The sequence below is a fragment of the Anabrus simplex genome, chromosome 3, assembly GCF_040414725.1.
Source record: "Anabrus simplex isolate iqAnaSimp1 chromosome 3, ASM4041472v1, whole genome shotgun sequence".
Taxonomy (NCBI): domain Eukaryota; kingdom Metazoa; phylum Arthropoda; class Insecta; order Orthoptera; family Tettigoniidae; genus Anabrus; species Anabrus simplex.
In genome coordinates, this window is record NC_090267.1 from 463,939,138 (window position 1) to 463,958,651 (window position 19,514).

General features: G+C 42.7%; 1 protein-coding gene across 3 annotated transcripts in view; it reads left to right on the forward strand.

Annotated features, from left to right (window-relative positions):
• Nucleotides 1-11,534: 11,534 nt before the first annotated feature.
• Nucleotides 11,535-19,514, forward strand: part of LOC136866521 (glutathione S-transferase 1) — a 45,313-nt gene continuing 37,333 nt past the window's right edge. For 2 of the 3 annotated variants that reach the window (XM_067143567.2, XM_067143568.2), the window contains exon 1: nt 11,542-11,696. The gene's annotated coding sequence lies outside the window, so the exon portion shown is untranslated. Of the gene's footprint in view, nt 11,697-19,514 lie in introns of all 3 variants that reach the window. The other variant, XM_067143569.2, reaches the window with a different exon arrangement.

Sequence of the window (19,514 nt, forward strand, 5' to 3'; positions counted from 1 at the left end):
CCAGTCCTCATTTCAGTAGGCTTTGGGAGGCTGGAATAAAGTCCCTAAAATCACTTTTGAAGCGGACCATAGGAAAATGCATTCTTAATTTTGAAGGGCTGAGTACTCTTGTGTATCAAATTGAGTCTGTGTTGAACTCGAGATCTCTCTGTTCAATGACTGACGACCCCAATGATCAATGCTATTTGACGCGTGGACATTTTCTAGTAGGGAGACGATAGACTTCTATCCCCTCTCCAGACATATCCAATAGCTCCCGCTCCTGTCTAAGTAAATGGAACTTGGTGCAACAGCTGTATCACGTTTTTTGGCAGAGATGGTCAAAGGAATAAATACAATCACTTCAACAAAGACGTAAATGGTCTTCCATAGGAAAGTGAAATCCAACTGTGGGAGATTTGGTGCTTCTAAGGGAGGATAACCTTCCTCCTCTGGTTTGGAAGGCTGGTATAATCCAGGAGCTCAATGCTGATTGTGATACGAGGGTTGGGGCAAAAGTTATGGCAACTATTTTATTCTTTAAGTTACCAGTCCGGTTGGAAAATGCGACATATACAGACGGAAGGTTAAGGTATTAACTACATGTGTGGACAATGAATAGCACTAAAATATCATAACACACTAATTTATTACGGTAGTATACAGGGCAATATGGCCTTCCCGGTGCAAAAGAATGACAACACAGTACACATAAAGTTGACATGACAAACCTTTGCCTAAAGACCATCAAAGCAGTCCCCTGCTACTGACACCACACGCTGCCAACTATGTGGTAGGCGCTGAATACCATCTGCCTCAGCATTTGCCGCACCATGTATGAATCGGCTCACCTGTTGGCGCACAGCATTAACAATGTCCTCTCGTGTTGCAAACCGCCGACCACGTGGTGGTTCCTTAATCTTTCGAATGAGATCAAAGTCACAGGGCGAAATGTCAGGAGAGTACGGTGGGTGCTCCAATTCTTCTCATCACTAACGTCGCAGTAGCTGCCCTACACACTCCGCTTTATGTGGTTTTGCATTGCCGTGCAGGATTATTGCTCTTCTCCCGAACGCCACGTCTTACCTGTCGCACCAGGAAGTCCCTCTAGTACTGTGCGGTCACTGTTCAGCCATGTGGAACAAAGTGGCAAACAATGACACCCCTGACGTCATACGCGACGATCACCATCGATTTGACTGGGGAAGGATTCTGACGGACCTTCTGCCTCCTTGGTGATCCAGCATGTCGCCACTCCACGGACTGACGTTTCAGTTCTGGTTCGTATGCCCTGGCCCAAAATTCATCGACGGCGATTATTTGTGACAAGAATTGATCGCCGTCCTGTTGCCACCTTTGAACTTCCGTCAGTGCATGCGGTACCCACCGCATTGCGATTTTGTGCAGTTGCAGCTCATTACACAATATCCTGTCCGACTCATTGGCTGAACGGTCAGCGTACTGGCCTTCGGTTCGGAGGGTTCCGGGTTCGATTACCGGCCGGGTCGGGGATTTTAACCTTAATTGGTTAATTCCAACGACACGGGGGCTGGTTTGTATTCGTTGTCTTCATTATTATTTCATGCTCATCATGACGCGCAGGTCGCCTACGGGAGTCAAATAGAAAGACCTGCACCTGGCGAGCCGAACCCGTCCTGGGATATCCCGGCACTAAAAGCCATACGACATTTCATTTACGCAATATCCTGTGGACGGTGCGTTTCTCGCTTCCACTTGCCCTCTCTAACTCCAGTAGCGTCCATCCTCTGCCTTCATCCAGGAGCTGCTCGATGATGGCACGTGCTACGTCGTCCCGAACGTTGCTCATCACTGATTGACACACGTCCTTTCTGACACTTTCCTACCCACCGTGCTACCGTACGGTATGGTAGGGCATTATTCCCAAGGGCTTCCACTAATTCACTGTGACATTCCATCGCATTTCTCCCTCGGAGAACGGCTATTTTGATGTAAGCGCGCTGCTCAACACGAGTTACTTCCATCTCGCACGACACTCACCAACTGACTGATTTCACAGCCCTACCTGCGCTACTACCAGCTATCACAGAGCCATCTGTTGTTCTGCATACACACTATGCCGACAGAACTTCCACACGACACATAAACGTTTGTGATCCGTTCACATATCTACAAGAAAAAAATAGTTGCCATGACTTTTGCCCCAATCCTCGTAATATTACTCATGTGGTTAGTGTAAAGTTGAAAGCTGGTCTTTTGCACCGTGCCATAGTGAAATTGTGCCCATTGCCCACGGATTTTGTATAGTTGTATATTTTTATATGTTGTATCTGAAGTTTTTTTATTAATTTGTCTGTGATTGTGCATAAACACTCGACTTTGATTTTTAGTGTTGAGATCCCTCAAAGGGGGGAGTATGTTGCGGCTTTTGTAATGGTTATCACCTGCCGCATTGCATGCGTCATTTTTCACAGTTGGCAACGTGCTGCTGTCTCCATTTATATTATCAGACTGAACATGGCGACCGGCAGCAGTACACGGATTTTGGTGTACCTCTTAATCTTGTTGTACTTTTATGTGTAAGTATGTAGTGTTTATTTCATGTGTAATAAATATTTGAGTCACCTTCTGAGGGGTGTGTTGTGTCTGCTCGTTTGGGGCAGTCTGGTTCTCCATCTGACTTGTTTCATAATTGTATTTGTGCGCCTATGAAAATGAAGTTTGTTATGTGCGTTCGATGTGTTGTTTCGTCGTTCGCAACAAAGAGTGTCAAAAGTGGTTCAGCTGCAACTAGGAAAAAACAGTACACATATTTTGAACAGCTACGCTTTTTAGAAACTGCAATGAAAAAAACTATTACAAACGTGGACGAAGAAGACATCGAGAATGAAGAAAAAATGTAACTTCACTTTCGTTTGATAGTGGGCCTACATCTAGTAACTCTCAGAGTAAATATAAAAAAGAACATGCAACGACCATGACCTAATTTAAGTTCTCAAGAAAAATATTGCATCAGAAGAGAAATCTCGCACTTTCGAAGAAGCGGATGAGGATAAGTTGTTTCTACTCTCTCATAAAGTGCCTGCTGGAAGAAAATTACAACTCCAGGCAGTTACATTCTCTCGTAGCTGCTGTCCAAAGACCTGTACTGCAAGGATGGCAGAAAGTGGGTTGTACTAGACCCTCCAGTCCTATGCCTTCACCATCAATGGTACAGTAACCTATGCAAATACAGCGCATGCAACATCCGTTTATACAGCAAAGTCCGATGGAACAGCATCCTATGCAACAGCAAACAATGCCTTCGCCAGGACTAGTGAATCAACAACCTCAAATTAATTTCTTCCAGACTCATTTTCAACAACGCCATGATTCAAATATGCCCTTACAATCTCCTCCATCTGCAGACCCTTCAGTCACATCAAATGAAGATTCTGATACTGAAATGAGTGAACCTTTGCTGTTCAATAACTTACTGTAAATACAAACACTGAAAATAAACATACATTATTACATTTTGGAAATAAATGTTATTACTTTTAGTCAGGGCAAAAGAGGTGCCGGAACTCACAGGAGGAAATTAAGGGAGAAGACATGGGATTTACCGAACATTAAAGAAAGCATGTAATTTTCATCGAAACCTACTTACACTGAATTCAAAACAATTTCCAAATTTTTGACATGTCATCATCATCATCATCATCCTCAGTTCGTTTTCTGGTCTTGCTTTTTGTATCCATGGCTGAATGACGACCTTGTAACAACCAAGTTTTGACATACTTCGTTGAATCAAATACCATCAAAGGAGGTCTAACAATTCTTTTTTTTTTGCTAGCGGCTTTACGTCGCACCAACACAGATAGGTCTTATGGCGACGATGGGATGGGAAAGGCCTAGGAGTTGGAAGGAAGCGGCCGTGGCCTTAATTAAGGTACAGCCCCAGCATTTGCCTGGTGTGAAAATGGGAAACCACGGAAAACCATCTTCAGGGCTGCCGATAGTGGGATTCGAACCTACTATCTCCCGGATGCAAGTTTACAGCCGCGCGCCTCTACGCGCACGGCCAACTCGCCCGGTGTAACAATTCTTATAAGTAGTAATGAGGTAATGGTTTTCACTGACTAAGATGATCTTTCTGGAGCCACAATCAAGGTCATCAGAGAAAATTCCCTTTCACGCTCACTTGAAGATATAGCTATTGTGTTGAGAGTCCTCCGAACCCGAGAAAGTTCCCTGGGCATTTCTTCTCTGAATTTCAGATGATCTCTGAAGGCTCGAATAGCTTCGCTTTCATTCAGTTGGAATCTTCTTGCCAGTGTGCCTATTTTTGCTTCTCCATACAGAATATTTTCTCTTGAGTTTGCTGGCTAATTCTTAGAATCCAGAATTGTTGCACATCTTCACACTTCATGTCTTCTTCGGAAAGTAATATTTTCTGTAGAGAAGTTTTAAGTTGTTCATAGAAAGCATTCGGGGAGATTGGTGGATCATAAATTCTGTTTTTCTTATGCAATGGAACACCCGTAAACTGTAGATTTGCAGCTGCCTCAAGAGCTTTCTGATAGTAAGGCCCTGGGACAGACCTCTTCTCAGAAATATCAACAAGACACTCAATCTTGCTGTGGGCTTTGTAAAGATGAGCATTTCTCTCCTGCAGATCTAAGCTTATTTCAGACAGTTCTTGCAAAGCATCGCAAATTAATCCCAGATCCAAAATAAATTCCAGGGATGTTATTTTCCTACGAAGACCTTCAGAAGTGCATTTTTCCTTTCTGTCACAACCATCTTCTGATTTACCTCTTTCAAAATTAAGTACCAGTGCTTCAAAATCCTGCCAAACAGCCAAAACAGTTCTATAGCTGGATGCAACCCACCTTGTGGACAGAATTCTTCCAATTTTAAAAATCTGCATCTCCATTGTAGCTGCACATAATTGGAGCTGCCTTGCATTCTTTGGAGAGGCATGATACATAACATAATTTGTCCATAAAACTCTTAAAACTATTGATGCCAGAAACCCCTTTCACAACATCGTATACTGATAATTCCAGTCTACGGCTAGCACAATGCCACAAAACAATGGCAGGAAATCTGTCTTTGAAAAGTTATGAAACTCCACGTACTCCGAACATTACTGCGGCACCATCACGCGTCAGTGAAACTAAATTTTCCTTTAGAAAATCTTCTGTGAACCCTAGTGCTCCTATAAAAGACATCAAGCTTTTGTAAATTCCATTTGCTGTTACGTCATCTAACTAAATTAAATCAGTGAAAAGGTTGACCGGTTCTGCCAGTTTTATTTCTTCGATGTGGGTGAGAACATATACTATCAGAACAGACTTTTGACTTAGAGTAGTTGATTCATCAAGAATAAGAGAAGACTTGCTCTTTGAATCAAGTACATTTTTTATCAATCTTGTTCTCGTTTCACTACCTATGTGGTTTACTCTATTTATTTAGGCATTATTTGAATGCAAAATTCTCCCCCTGTCAGTCCCGTTCAATTCTTGTAAATAAATTTCAGTTTCAAAATTATAAAAGACTGGTTCTTTTTTTGCCACCTTATAAGCAGTACGAAATACTTTACGAGTAATTTCCTTTTTTCTCTCTAATAACTTTAGACATACTGTCTCAAGTTTTCTGTTTCCCCTTCTTCAGTTATTTTATTATCACTTTTATGTCCAACACTTTCTTTGTGGTAAAAATTCTTTTCCTGAAAGATGTTAGCTTCTGTTTACGATTTTCTCCATAAGACACAATGTCACAGTTTATCAACTCTTTTGATAGTCGCATACCCACATTCTTCTGTACGCCTAAACTTCCAAAATGTTTGCAAACTGAGCAACCTAACTTTCCGTCAAGAAAATACAACCAATCGTTTTTTTTTACAAAATCGTTCCTTTGTTCTACAGTCCAACAACTAGGCCACATACTTTGAAATTCACTTTGAACTTTACAGACCGTTCAAGTTGCTTCAAGTTCCACACTTGAGTTTGATGATACTCCAGCTTGATGGACTGACGAACTGCTTGGGCAGTTTTTTCGTTTGGTGTTAGGCACACAAAAATGTTCTGAAATTCTTTTCATTCTCGCCTCGTGGTCGACAGATTTAGGTTATGTCTATTGCCGCGTAAGAAGTAGTACAAACAACGGCTGAGAATGCAACAAACACAGGCAATTATCTACAGCAACGAATCCAGATGAAACGTAAATAGAACTGGGACCAATATACAAAACAGCTACAAAGTGAGCAAAGAAAGAACAAGAAAGAATACCGGTACCCTATATCCATGCTGCCCGCAAACCGGAAGAATGTTTTCGATTTCGATTGATTTCAGTTCTCGAAATAACAAGCCGATATGCGATATTTCCTTTTCAATAAGGTCATGTAACGCGGGAACAGCAAAAATAATATTTTTAAAATTCCTTAACCTGAAAAAATCATACTTCAAGTCTAAATATTTTTTAGAGATTTGTATTCACGAAGAGGTTCCGGAATGCCGTTCCGGTGCGTTCCGCTAGCAAAATAGCTCTGCTTTTAGTCATACTTTGAATCAATATCCTTTTGATAGAAAAAGATAAGTTTGGTACTAACATACAAAAAATATCCGAAGTGTCGGATCCCTTCCATTTTTCTCTCTTCTTCTTCTTCTTTTGCTACAGCTTTTTCCCGCCCTTGTGGGGTCGGGTGCGAACTGAGCCTCACATGTGGATTTGGCCCTGTTTTACGACCGGATGCCCTTCCTGGCGCCAACCCTATATGGAGGGATGTAAGCACTATGGGGTGTTTCTGTCGTGGTTGGTTGTGTGGTATGTTGTCTGAATATGATGAGGACAGACACCCAGTCTCCGAGCCAGAAGAATTAATCAGAAGCGATTAAAATCCCCGACCCGGCCGGAAATCGAACCCGGGACCCTCTGAACCGAAGCCCAGTACGCTGACTCATTCAGCCAACGAGTCGGGCTCCGTTTTTTTCATTCTGATTGGTGTTATCTAGAGGATGGTTACCTAGTTGTACTTCCTCTTAAATCAATAATCACCACCACCACTTCCTGTCATTGACTTAGGTTACCAGCGCTCCAACGGCATTATACCGTGGTGAAACTTTCCAATTACAGCTTTATGCTGGGCTTCAAGAGCGATTGTTAAGGCCAGTACAAGGAGCGTAGCGAGGGATCCAGTCGGCCGTGTTGTTAACATGTGATTCAGTGGGAGTCATCAGAGTATTAATTTCTATTCGTCATGGTGTTACAATATTATTTACATTTGTATGTATTATTTTAATTTCTTCTTGTTTCAGAGTTTTTACTTTACCACTCTTATAATATTATCACTTCACTTTTGCCTATTTTTGAGTTCTTTGCTTGAAGTTATTCAATAATTTACAATTATTGTTAGCCTATTGTGTTTTGTGTTATTGTTACATTTAGATAATTGTGAGGTATGTATGTTATTGTGTGTTTAAAAGATATTATAATTTTGTGTGTTGTGTGTTTGTGTATTTACAGTTACCGGTAGTTGTGTATTCGTGCCGTAATTGATGCTGGTGTTATCGCCTTTTCTCTCAGTCTTGTATGTTGTCAAGGCTAATATATTATGAATGTGGCCGTTGCCCTGTTTACATCCTTTTTTTCCCTGTCAATTGTCACCTGAGGGCAAGGGCTGAGTTTGCGAATAGGTGGATGGTGGCGGTTGTTGACTGCATAGAGTTAGTAAATAAGTATCATTTACTTACAGGAGTTAGACAAGGCTGTAATCTTGCACCTTTGCTGTTCGTAGTTTACATGGATCATCTGCTGAAAGGTATAAAATGGCAGGGAGGGATTCAGTTAGGTGGAAAAGTAGTGAGCAGTTTGGCCTATGCTGACGACTTGGTCTTAATGGCAGACTGTGCCGAAGGCCTGCAGTCTAATATCTTGGAACTTGAAAATAGGTGCAATGAGTATGGTATGAAAATTAGCCTCTCGAAGACTAAATTGATGTTAGTAGGTAAGAAATTTAACAGAATCGAATGTCAGATTGGTGATACAAAGCTAGAACAGGTCGATAATTTCAAGTATTTAGGTTCTGTGTTCTCCCAGGATGGTAATATAGTAAGTGAGATTGAATCAAGGTGTATTAAAGCTAATGCAGTGAGCTCGCAGTTGCGATCAGCAGTATTCTGTAAGAAGGAAGTCAGCTCCCAGACGAAACTATCTTTACATCGGTCTGTTTTCAGACCAACTTTGCTTTACGGGAGCGAAAGCAGGGTGGACTCAGGATATCTTATTCATAAGTTAGAAGTAATAGACATTAAAGTAGCGAGAATGATTGCTGGTACAAACAGGTGGGAACAATAGCAGGAGGGTGCTCGGAATGAGGAGATAAAGTCTAATTTAGGAATGAACTCGATGGATGAAGCTGTACACATAAACCGGCTTCGGTGGTGGGGTCATGTGAGGCGAATGGAGGAGGATAGGTTACCTAGGAGAATAATGGACTCTCTTATGGAGGGTAAGAGAAGTAGAGGAAGACCAAGACGACTTTGGTTAGACTCGGTTTCTAACGATTTAAAGATAAGAGGTATAGAACTAAATGAGGCCACAACACTAGTTGCAAATCGAGGATTGTGGCGACGTTTAGTAAATTCTCAGAGGCTTGCACACTGAACGCTGAAAGGCATAACAGTCTATAATGATAATGTATGTATGTATGTATGTATGTATGTATGTATGTATGTATGTATGTATGTATGTATGTACACTGACTGACAGAGCAAATGCAACACCAAGAAGGAGTGGTCAGAACTTTATGCCAATTGCAGGGTAGACTGACGTCACTGAGGTATGCTCATGATGTGAAATGCGCCGCTGTGCTGCGCACGTAGCGAACGATAAATGGGACACGGCGTTGGCGAATGGCCCACTTCGTACCGTGATTTCTCAGCCGACAGTCATTGTAGAACGTGTTGTCGTGTGCCACAGGACACGTGTATAGGTAAGAATGCCAGGCCGCCGTCAACGGAGGCATTTCCAGCAGACAGACGACTTTACGAGGGGTATGGTGATCGGGCTGAGAAGGGCAGGTTGGTCGCTTCGTCAAATCGGAGCCGATACCCATAGGGATGTGTCCACGGTGCAGCGCCTGTGGCGAAGATGGTTGGCGCAGGGACATGTGGCACGTGCGAGGGGTCCAGGCGCAGCCCGAGTGACGTCAGCACGCGAGGATCGGCGCATCCGCCACCAAGCAGTGGCAGCCCCGCACGCCACGTCAACCGCCATTCTTCAGCATGTGCAAGACACCCTGGCTGTTCCAATATCGACCAGAACAATTTCCCGTCGATTGGTTGAAGGAGGCCTGCACTCCCGGCGTCCGCTCAGAAGACTACCATTGACTCCACAGCATAGACGTGCACGCCTGGCATGGTGCCGGGCTAGAGCGACTTGGATGAGGGAATGGCGGAACGTCGTGTTTTCCGATGATTCACGCTTCTGTTCTGTCAGTGATAGTCACCGCAGACGAGTGTGGCGTCGGCGTGGAGAAAGGTCAAATCCGGCAGTAACTGTGGAGCGCCCTACCGCTAGACAACGCGGCATCATGGTTTGGGGCGCTATTGCGTATGATTCCACGTCACCTCTAGTGCGTATTCAAGGCACGTTAAATGCCCACCGCTACGTGCAGCATGTGCTGCGGCCGGTGGCACTCCCGTACCTTCAGGGGCTGCCCAATGCTCTGTTTCAGCAGGATAATGCCCACCCACACACTGCTCGCATCTCCCAACAGGCTCTACGAGGTGTACAGATGCTTCCGTGGCCAGCGTACTCTCCGGATCTCTCACCAATCGAACACGTGTGGGATCTCATTGGACGCCGTTTGCAAACTCTGCCCCAGCCTCGTACGGACAACCAACTGTGGCAAATGGTTGGCAGAGAATGGAGAACCATCCCTCAGGACACCATCCACACTCTTATTGACTCTGTACCTCGACGTGTTTCTGCGTGCATCGCCGCTCGCGGTGGTCCTACATCCTACGGAGTCGATGCCGTGCGCATTGTGTAACCTGCATATCGGTTTGAAATAAACATCAATTATTCGTCCGTGCCGTCTTTGTTTTTTCCCCAACTTTCATCCCTTTCGAACCACTCCTTCTTGGTGTTGCATTTGCTCTGTCAGTCAGTGTATGTATGTATGTATGTATGTATGTATGTATGTATGTATGTATGTATGTATGTATGTATGTATGTTATTGAGGATATCCCGCCTCCCCGCACGTCCCTCACAAGGGAAGGTCACGATGTACCGATTTTGCTCAAACTTTGTAGTTTGGTAATACTAAATCACATAAACACTGTACTTTAATTAATGCCACCGTCATTTCCTTCCCGCTCTTAGCCTTTTCCCTTCCCATCCTCGCCATAAAACTTATCTACATCCCTGCGACGTAAAGCATATTTTCAAAAATGAAATGAAACCAAATAGGCCTTTTTTCACTCAGGAAATTCAGTGATATTTCTTGTATTTATTAGTTCATAGTGATATATACGAAAGTCTTAACATACAAAGTAATATTCATTATGAGAGAAACATTGTGTCCGCCTCTGTGGTGTAGTGGTTAGTGTGATTAGCTGCCAGCCCGGGTCGATTCCCGGCTCTGCCACGAAATTAAAAAAAAAAAAAATGTACGAGGGCTGGAACTCAGCCTCGGGAGTTCAACTGAGTAGAGAGGAGTTCGATTCCCTCCTCAGCCATCCTCGAAGTGGTTTTCCGTGCTTTCTCGCTTTTCCTCCGGCAAATGCCGGATGATACCTAATTTAAGGCCACGGCCTCTGCCTTGTTTCTCCCTTCCAATCCTTCCATCCCTCACAAGGCCCCTGTCCACTATAGCAGGTGAAGCCACCTGGACGAGGTACCGGTCCTCCTTCTCTTTTGTACCAATGAACCAAAGTCTCACATTCGAGGACACTGCCCTTGAGGCGATAGAGGTGGGGTACCTCGCTGAGTCCGAGGGAAAAACCGACCCTGGAGGGTAAACGGATTAAGAAAGAAAGAAAGAAAGAAAGAAAGAAAGAAAGAAAGAAAGAATACGACCATTCTTCTACCCTGCGGGTCCGGCTCCATGGCTAAATGCTTAGCGAGCTGGCCTTTGTTCACAGGGGTCCCGGGTTCGATTCCAGGCAGTGTCGGGAATTTTAACGATCATTGATTAATTTCGCTGGCATGGGTGTTCGGTGTATTTGTCGTCTTTATCATCATTTCATCCTCATCACGACGCGCAGGTCGCCTACGGGTGTCAAATCGAAAGACTTGCACCTGGCGAGCCGAACATGTCCTCGGACACTCCCGGCACTAAAAGCCATACGCCATTCCATTTCCTACCCTGCCGGCCAACATTCCGATGGTGAAATATTCTTCCACCAACGGGACTCGACTTGACACCTTAACAATCATGGCCACCAGTGGGGGCCAACTATGGATAGTTTCTTCTACCACAGTTGAACATCCGTGGCCGTGTCTGGGAGTTACCCTGAAGTTAAACCGGATTGCTTAGTAACAGTGAAGTGTCCTTGAAATACTCTTATTTAACGCCAGGCGGCGTTGAGTGCTCTTCAGTCGTTATCAACATCAAGAGACAAAGGACTGACTTTGCAGTTTCTCTACAGCGAAGATATTTATCAGCAATTAAAGTTGACCCTCGTTAATATTGCGTTATCAGTCTAGTTTCAGCTTTGATCTTCTTCTGATCATACAGCAAGGTACGGTGAGTAGAAATTAAGTATTCTTGTTCTACCATTCTGTGAGATACATGTTTCTTCCTTGTAACCCAAGTAAGTAAACCGGAGCGTAGAGCTGTTTTTTATTTTGTCTGTTTGTTGTACATATAATTCGTGTCCAGGGTGAGTTATAATTCAGTGTGGTACACGAATTATTAATTTTCCTTCTCATAACTTATGGTCGAAACGGAATAAACCAAATCTTAAATTACGATAAATCGAAACTACCGCAACCCCAGGCTATATTCACGATGATACTACCCGTGGATAGTATGTATTAGATTGAAGTACCATATCGGTACCGGTACTACAGGTTTCAGAATATACAGTAGGGCCTACCTATATGTTATTTGTTACAGTAGGTACTTACTTACTGAACTGATCTGGAAATGATCGGGCGAGTTGGCCATGCGGTTAGGAGTGCGCAGCTGTGAGCTTGCATCAGGTAGATAGGGTGTTCGAGCCCCACTGTCGTCAGCCCTGAAGATTATTTTCCGTGGTTTCCCATTTTCGCACGAGGCAAATATTGGTGCTGTACCTTAATTAAGGCCACGGCCGCTTCTTTCCCACTCCTAGGCCTTTCCTATCCCATTGTCGACATAAGACCTATCTATGTCGGTGCGACGTAAAAAAAATGTAATAGAAATACAATCTGAAATTGCTGTCCTCGTTAGTTAATAAATATACAATATAAAAGACATGCAGTTTCGTTAATTTGCATAGGCTAATTGGGACAACAATTTATTTATTATGCTCTGGTTACCATTACTGTAAAGCCTCCGTGGCTCAGGCGACAGCGTGTAGGTCTCTCACGACTGGGTTCCGTGGTTCAAATCCCGGTCACTCCATGTGAGATTTGTGCTCTTTTCTCTCCGGGTACTCCGGTTTTCCCCGTCATCTTTCATTCCAGCAACACTCTCCAATATCCTTTCATTTCATCTATCAGTCATTAATCATTGCACCAGAGGAGCGCTACAGGCTTTGGCAGCCGGCACAATTCCTGTCCTCGCCGCTAGAACGGTTCTTCATTCATTGCATCCATCCCTGACCGATCAACGACTGAAAAACAGGTTAAAATAAAATAAAAATAAAGGACGAATGTGGTGGAAACAATAAAATTAATATAAAATTCGTTTCTATAGGCAACTATCCGTTTGGTGCACCATATTGTTGTTAATATATGTCATGAGTGGAACCATTGTTGTCGCATAGAGATCTTCCTTAAATTATTCAATACTTCGCTTGAGAATCAATCTTAAAACAGATTACGGTATAACTTCTAACCTAGTTTAATTATTGAGGCGTTAATAGTTGTAAAAATTGAAAAATTCTTTGATAATAAGTAAATTCACTAGTGCCTCCGTGGCTCAGGCGGCAGCGCGCCGGCCTCTCACCGCTGGGTTCCGTGGTTCAAATCCCGGTCACTCAATGTGAGATTTGTGCTGGACAAAGCGGAGGCGGGACAGGTTTTTCTCCGAGTATTCCGTTTTCCCTGTCATATTTCATCAGCAACACTCTCCAATATCATTTCATTTCATCTGTCATTCATTAATCATTGCCCCAGAGGAGTGCGACAGGCTTTGGCAGCCGGCACAATTCGTTCATTCCATCCCTGACCCGGTCACTGACTGGAAGACAGGGTGTAGGTTTTCGTTTTTCAATAAGTAAATTCATTGCATATGATCGGTAAGAAGTCAGGAGGGCAAACCTCTGGACCTGTGGAGACCTGAAATGCCGAAAGGGGGGGGGGGATTGAACGGGTAGTGCTGAAGGCACAGTGTGTGTCTTTCTATACATCAACCACTATGCCCATTTCAATCACAACAGTATTGTAGCGGGCTGTCTACCAGCAGAAGTGCGTTAAGCGTGGGAGGGGGGGGGGGGGGCGCCATGCTTTGTTTTTTTTTGCTAGTTGCTTTACGTCGCACCGACACAGATAGGTCTTATGGCGACGATGGGATAGGAAAGGGCTAGAAGTGGGAAGGAAGCGGCCGTGGCCTTAATTAAGGTACAGCCCCAGCATTTGCCTGGTGTGAAAATGGGAAACCACGGAAAACCATTTTCAGGGCTGCCGACAGTGGGGTTCGAACCTACTATCTCCCGAATACTGGATACTGGCCGCAATTAAGCGACTGCAGCTATCGAGCTCGGTCATGCTTTGTTTATGTCGGGACACCATTTCTGTGAATGCTTGTACTATCCCGTGGTGGTCCTCATATAATGGGTACTAATCATAGGCAAGCCACAACCATAGGTTCCCTCATCCCATGGTGTCGCTCATACAGACACATGTACTATAAAAGCCGTCGCGCTCTCGTTTGCTACTAATCACAACCCTATTTGGTACCCAACATAGTGGTACTACGCGCAAGTAAAAAGCGACCCATGGTGTTCCCCGCTTACTGGTACTAATCACAAGTAGTTTCAGGGTTCTAATTTGATCATCCCGTGGTCGCCCCTTTTTAGTCGCTTCTTACGACAGGCAGGGGTGAATTCTTCGTCTGCGTCCCCCACCAACAGGGGTTAGTATGGTACCTAAAATAACGAGTGATGACGTAAGTAATGAGGTCAAAATACATATTTGCTAATTTCATCCTCTTCTACTACCGCTTTTGCTGTCTGGCTCCATGGCTAAATGGTTAGCGTGCTGGCCTTTGGTCACAAGGGTCCCGGGTTCGATTCCTGGCAGGGTCGGGAATTTTAACGATAATTGGTTAATTTCGCTGGCCCGGGGGCTGGGTTTATCATCGTCATCATTTCATCCTCATCACGACGCGCAGGTCGCCTACGGGAGTCAAATCTAATCGCAAGACCTGTATCTGGTGAGTCGAACTTGTCCTCGGGCACTCCCGGCACTACGCCATTTCATTTTTTACCGCTTTTGCGGTCGCGGGTGCGAGCTGAGTCGTAAGTGTGGATTTGGCCCTGATTACGGCCGGATGCCCTTCCTGACGCCAACCAATAGTGCCAATTGAGAATTAGAAGTATCCGGGTTTGTAGGATATAGCGAGTGAGGGAGGGGGTATACATGAACACTAACTTAAAAGCTACAAAATGGTAATAGTTTTCTGAGATTTTGATTCATTACTAGGCTACACAATAAAACTTTCACCACAGAAATAATATGAGCCTACACATGGATTACAATCAAACAGAAGTTCGGCGTGATTATACAATTAAAAACCATTTAGTATTTGACTATACACTGAGAAACTAACGGACACTAAAGAGACTGCCAGACTGACGAATGCGCGCGGCAAGCGGGTAAATCATACCTCAGTGTCCGTGATCTTGGCAAAAAAATGTACCCCTACTACCCTTCCTTACAGCACATACAGTCTCCACTACTTGCTGTGGCGCTACATAAATCAGTTAGCTGCTACAAATGACATTTATACGTAATTCCGCTCATTATATTTTAATAATTAAAGAAAGTGCGAGCTGGCGTCCGGGAGATAGTGAATTCGAACCCCACTGTCAGCAGCTCTGAAGTTTTCACACCAGGCAAAAGCTGGGGCTGTACCTTAATTAAGGCCACGGCCGCTTCCTTCCCACTCCTAGCCCTTTCTTATCCCATTGTCGCCATAAGACCTATCTGTGTCGGTGCGACGTAAAACAGATTCTTAAAAAAACAAAAATGGCCGTTTTAAAAATCATTCCTAGTTTCAGACGGCTAAAATGGATTAAAGATGTAAAGTTTTCTCCGCAAAGTGTGCGGAGGGGGGAGGGGGGTGTGACTCACCCTCTCAACCTAATTGCCGCTACTGACATCATCCCTATACGGAGGGATGTAATCACTGTTGTGTGTTTCTGTGGTGGTTGGTAGTGTAGTGAATTATTGTCTGATTATGAAGAGGAACGTGTTGGTACAAACATCGAAGTCCCCGAGTCGGAAGAATTAATCTGATGCGAGTGGGGAGGAATCAATCCTCCGAAACGAAGGCACCAACGCTGACCATTCAACCAACGAGTCGGACATACAGCTTTAGGCATGAAAATTAAGCCATTCGTATTCATAGTATTCAAATAGTATTAATGTATTTTCTACCAGAAATCACATACTGGTGCGTACTAAGTTACACTGACTTTTTGTTTGAATATCAATCAGTCATCACTGATCTGCATTTAGATGGGAGATTCCCTATCAGTTATTTGGGAAGTTATTGAAGATTTCCCTTCCAATTCCTGATTCCTCTTCCTATAATCGAACATTTGCCAGTAGCGGCAACCTCACCCCCCTAATTGAATTCATGTAATAAAGATCAACCTAAAGTATTTGTAATTTCAATGTTTTTTGAAATTACTCTCTGTACAGTATGGAAGTCATAATTTATTAATTAAATTTTTTAGCCCACATAAGACTACTTTAGTCAGGTATATGGAGGTTTTCCTTTTAACTGTCACCGAATACTGTTTCATCTTATCTGAATATATTTTTCTTCCTGCTTTTGGAATCACTCTTTCTATTCTCTGCTATTTGATTTTCATCTCTAGTCTAGTGTGTTTATTTTTCAATATCTTGGGTGCATTTATTTTGTATTTTAAAACTTCTATTGTAATATGTATCTCTCTTATGTCTTATTTAAGTTCTGTGATTCCATCTAATATTATTCTTACTCTTACTCTTCCATAATTTTTCTACTGATACCGGTACTATTTTCTGGTGACTGTATTAGATGCCCTAAGAATGATATTTGTTTCTTTTTCACAGTGCTAGTCACAGGTTCTATTTCTTTATAAACTGTTTCATTGGAAAATAGTCTACAGACCTCATTTACTTGATACTTTAAAAAGGTTCTCACTATTCTCCTTTCTAACTTGAGTACTCTATTGCAACTATGTTGGTTGTTTTGAATGTTTCCCATGCATATGCAATTTGTGGCTGGGTGACTGTTTTGTAGTATTTCAATTTGGTTGCTACTGAGGGCACTTTTTATTATATGTATTCTTGGTAACATGCTATGCTGTACCGGTAACCAGTTTATCTATTCTATTTTACCATGCTGGTTTCTTGTTCGGGTTATATGTGATTATTTCACCTAAATATTTAAATTTTTCTACAATTTCTATTTCTTGGTCTCCTAGCTTAATTTTGTTTGCAAGCAGAAGCTGAGTTAGTATAATTTCTGATTTTTCAAATGAAAGTTTCTAACAAATATTTTGAGCTATTTACTGCAAAGATTTTATTTGTTGTTATGTTTCGTGAATATCATTGGCCAAAAGAGCTAGATCATCAGCAAACCCTAGACAGTTCAAATTTATGTTATTCTTCTGGGTTCCAGATTTTATATTTTTTGAGTTGTTCTTGTACTATTACCTCATAACGCACTCTAGTGCACAGTTAAACAGAAAAGGTGACAATCCGGACAATCCGTCACCCTGTCTTAAACCAGTTGTTACCAAGAATGGTTCAGAAAGTTCTCCTCTAAACTTAATTTTAGAAAGTGGGAGATTCGAACCCAGGAACCTCTGAACTGAAGACCAGTACACTGGCCATTCAGCCAAGGAACCAGCCCTTATAAAAGTTAAATCCAATGGTACAATAAAATACTTATATCATTTTGAGGAATAGGCCACCATAATCATTAAGGCATGAAGTCTAAACATTCTGACAGTTCGGTTAGCAGGTTCGAGTCCTGCTGGTTGAAAACAATTCACCATAGAATGTTGGCTGGCAGGACAAGAGAGGTGATGGTAGGTATAATTTCCAATCTCTAGACTGCATGCCAAAAGCCTGGATTCAGTTCCAACCTCTCTGCAGTGCTCATATGGAGCGTATTGGTAGGTGTGCTAGGTACCAACTGAAGAGCCCACCCTAGCACACGAGGGCGAAACGCTGGCAACCAAGAATGAGTTAGCAGGAAAATTTATAATGTCCAATAACGGACCATTTATATTGGTATTATGGTGATTTATCTGTCGGATGGAGACGTAAAGTCTTAAGCAGACCTCTTGGTGCTATTCGACAGAAGTAGACCATTTGCCAGCACCAGGTATCACCCTCTCACTTCCTACTATCATATATCATGTCATTCATTTCATCTCATTAACTGTTGTGTAAAAACTTGCTTCAAAGATTCGTCTCATATTCAACCCCGTAAAGAAACAGGATAAGGGTTCGACATACACATCATTTTGTGGAATCATTCCATGTTCCCTTTGTCATTAATATTAATTTGTCACTTATAACAAGATATTATTTAAGTATAAAATATAGTTCTTCCTTTGAACTTCACTGCAGAATATTAATTTTAATTTTAACAACTACTTATAAATACTGCTAATGAAAACACTGAAGAATCATCAAGATGAACTTGGCATGTAAATTAACTATAAACTAACTAACTAACTTTTGGGGATCATTGTAAGTACTTAGGTGTTAGTATAAGGAAAGATCTTCATTGGGGTAATCACATAAATATAATGGTAAATAAAGGTGACAGATCTCTACACATGGTTATGAGGGTATTTAGGGGTTGTAGTAAGGATGTAAAGGAGAGGGCATATAAGTCTCTGATAAGAGCCCAACTAGAGTATGGTTCTAGCATATGGGACCCTCACCAGGATTACTTGATTCAAGCTCTGGAAAATATCCAAAGAAAGGCAGCTCGATTTGTTCTGGATGATTTCCGACAAGCATTACAAAAATAAAGTTTGGGCCAGAAAGACATGGGAGAAAGGAGAAGAGCTTCTCGACTAAGCGGTATGTAATACCAATACAAATGGTCCGATATTGGACATTAAAAATTTTCCAGGTAACTCATTCCTGGTTGCCAGTGTGTTATGTTGGGCTCATCAGTTGGTAAATAGCACACCTACCAAGACGCATGGCTAGTGCATACTGTGGAGGCCGCTGCATAGGCTGCTTGGAGTCACTGGCACTGCCAATGCACTATGAGTGACTGACTTTGTCTCATTACCAAAAATTGATGCCTGCCTGGCATATTGGTATTATAAATTTACTCATTTGGGATAAATATTTCAGGTTCCTTATGGGAATCAATATCTTTTTTTTTTTTTTTTTTTGCTATTTGGTTTATGTCGCACCAACACAGAAATGTCTTATGGCGACGATGGGATACGAAAGGCCTAGGAAGTGGAAGGAAGCGTCCGTGGCCTTAATTAAGGTACAGCCCTGGCATTTGCCTGGTGTGAAAATGGGAAACCACGGAAAACCATCTTCAGGGCTGCCGACAGTGGGGCTCGAACCCACTATCTCCTGATTACTGGATACGGGCCGCACTTAAGCGACTGCAACTATTGAGCTCAGTGAATCGATATCTATATCATAAGTGGTATGTTCCGAGCTGTTAGTGGAGTGATGGCATGGAATGACATCAGTAGACGAATAAGTTGAGTGGTGTCTTTAAAAGTAGGAAAGATAAAGTTGGAATTCAAGAGGACAAATTGGGGCAAATATTCGTTTATAGAAAGGGGAGTTAGGGATTGGAAATTATTTAAGAAAACACTAGGAAAACAGCAGATAGGGAATCTGCCACCTGGCCGACTACCCTAAATGCAGATCAGTAGTGATTGAAATTCTATGAACACTTTACAACAAGAAGAATATCTCGATCAATGGAAAACTCGGACACTACTGGACAGTGATCCACCCAGAGGCTATATATGGAGCTGAAAGCTCGAACCTGATAAAAACAGGATTGGTCAAGAAGTTGGAACTAGTGGAGAGAAAGATTCTGAGGATGATAATGGGACCCCAAAGAACAGAGGATGGATCATACAGAAAGAAAGTAAACCACTAACTATATCTCAAGATGGAAACGATTTCAGATACCATCCGGAAG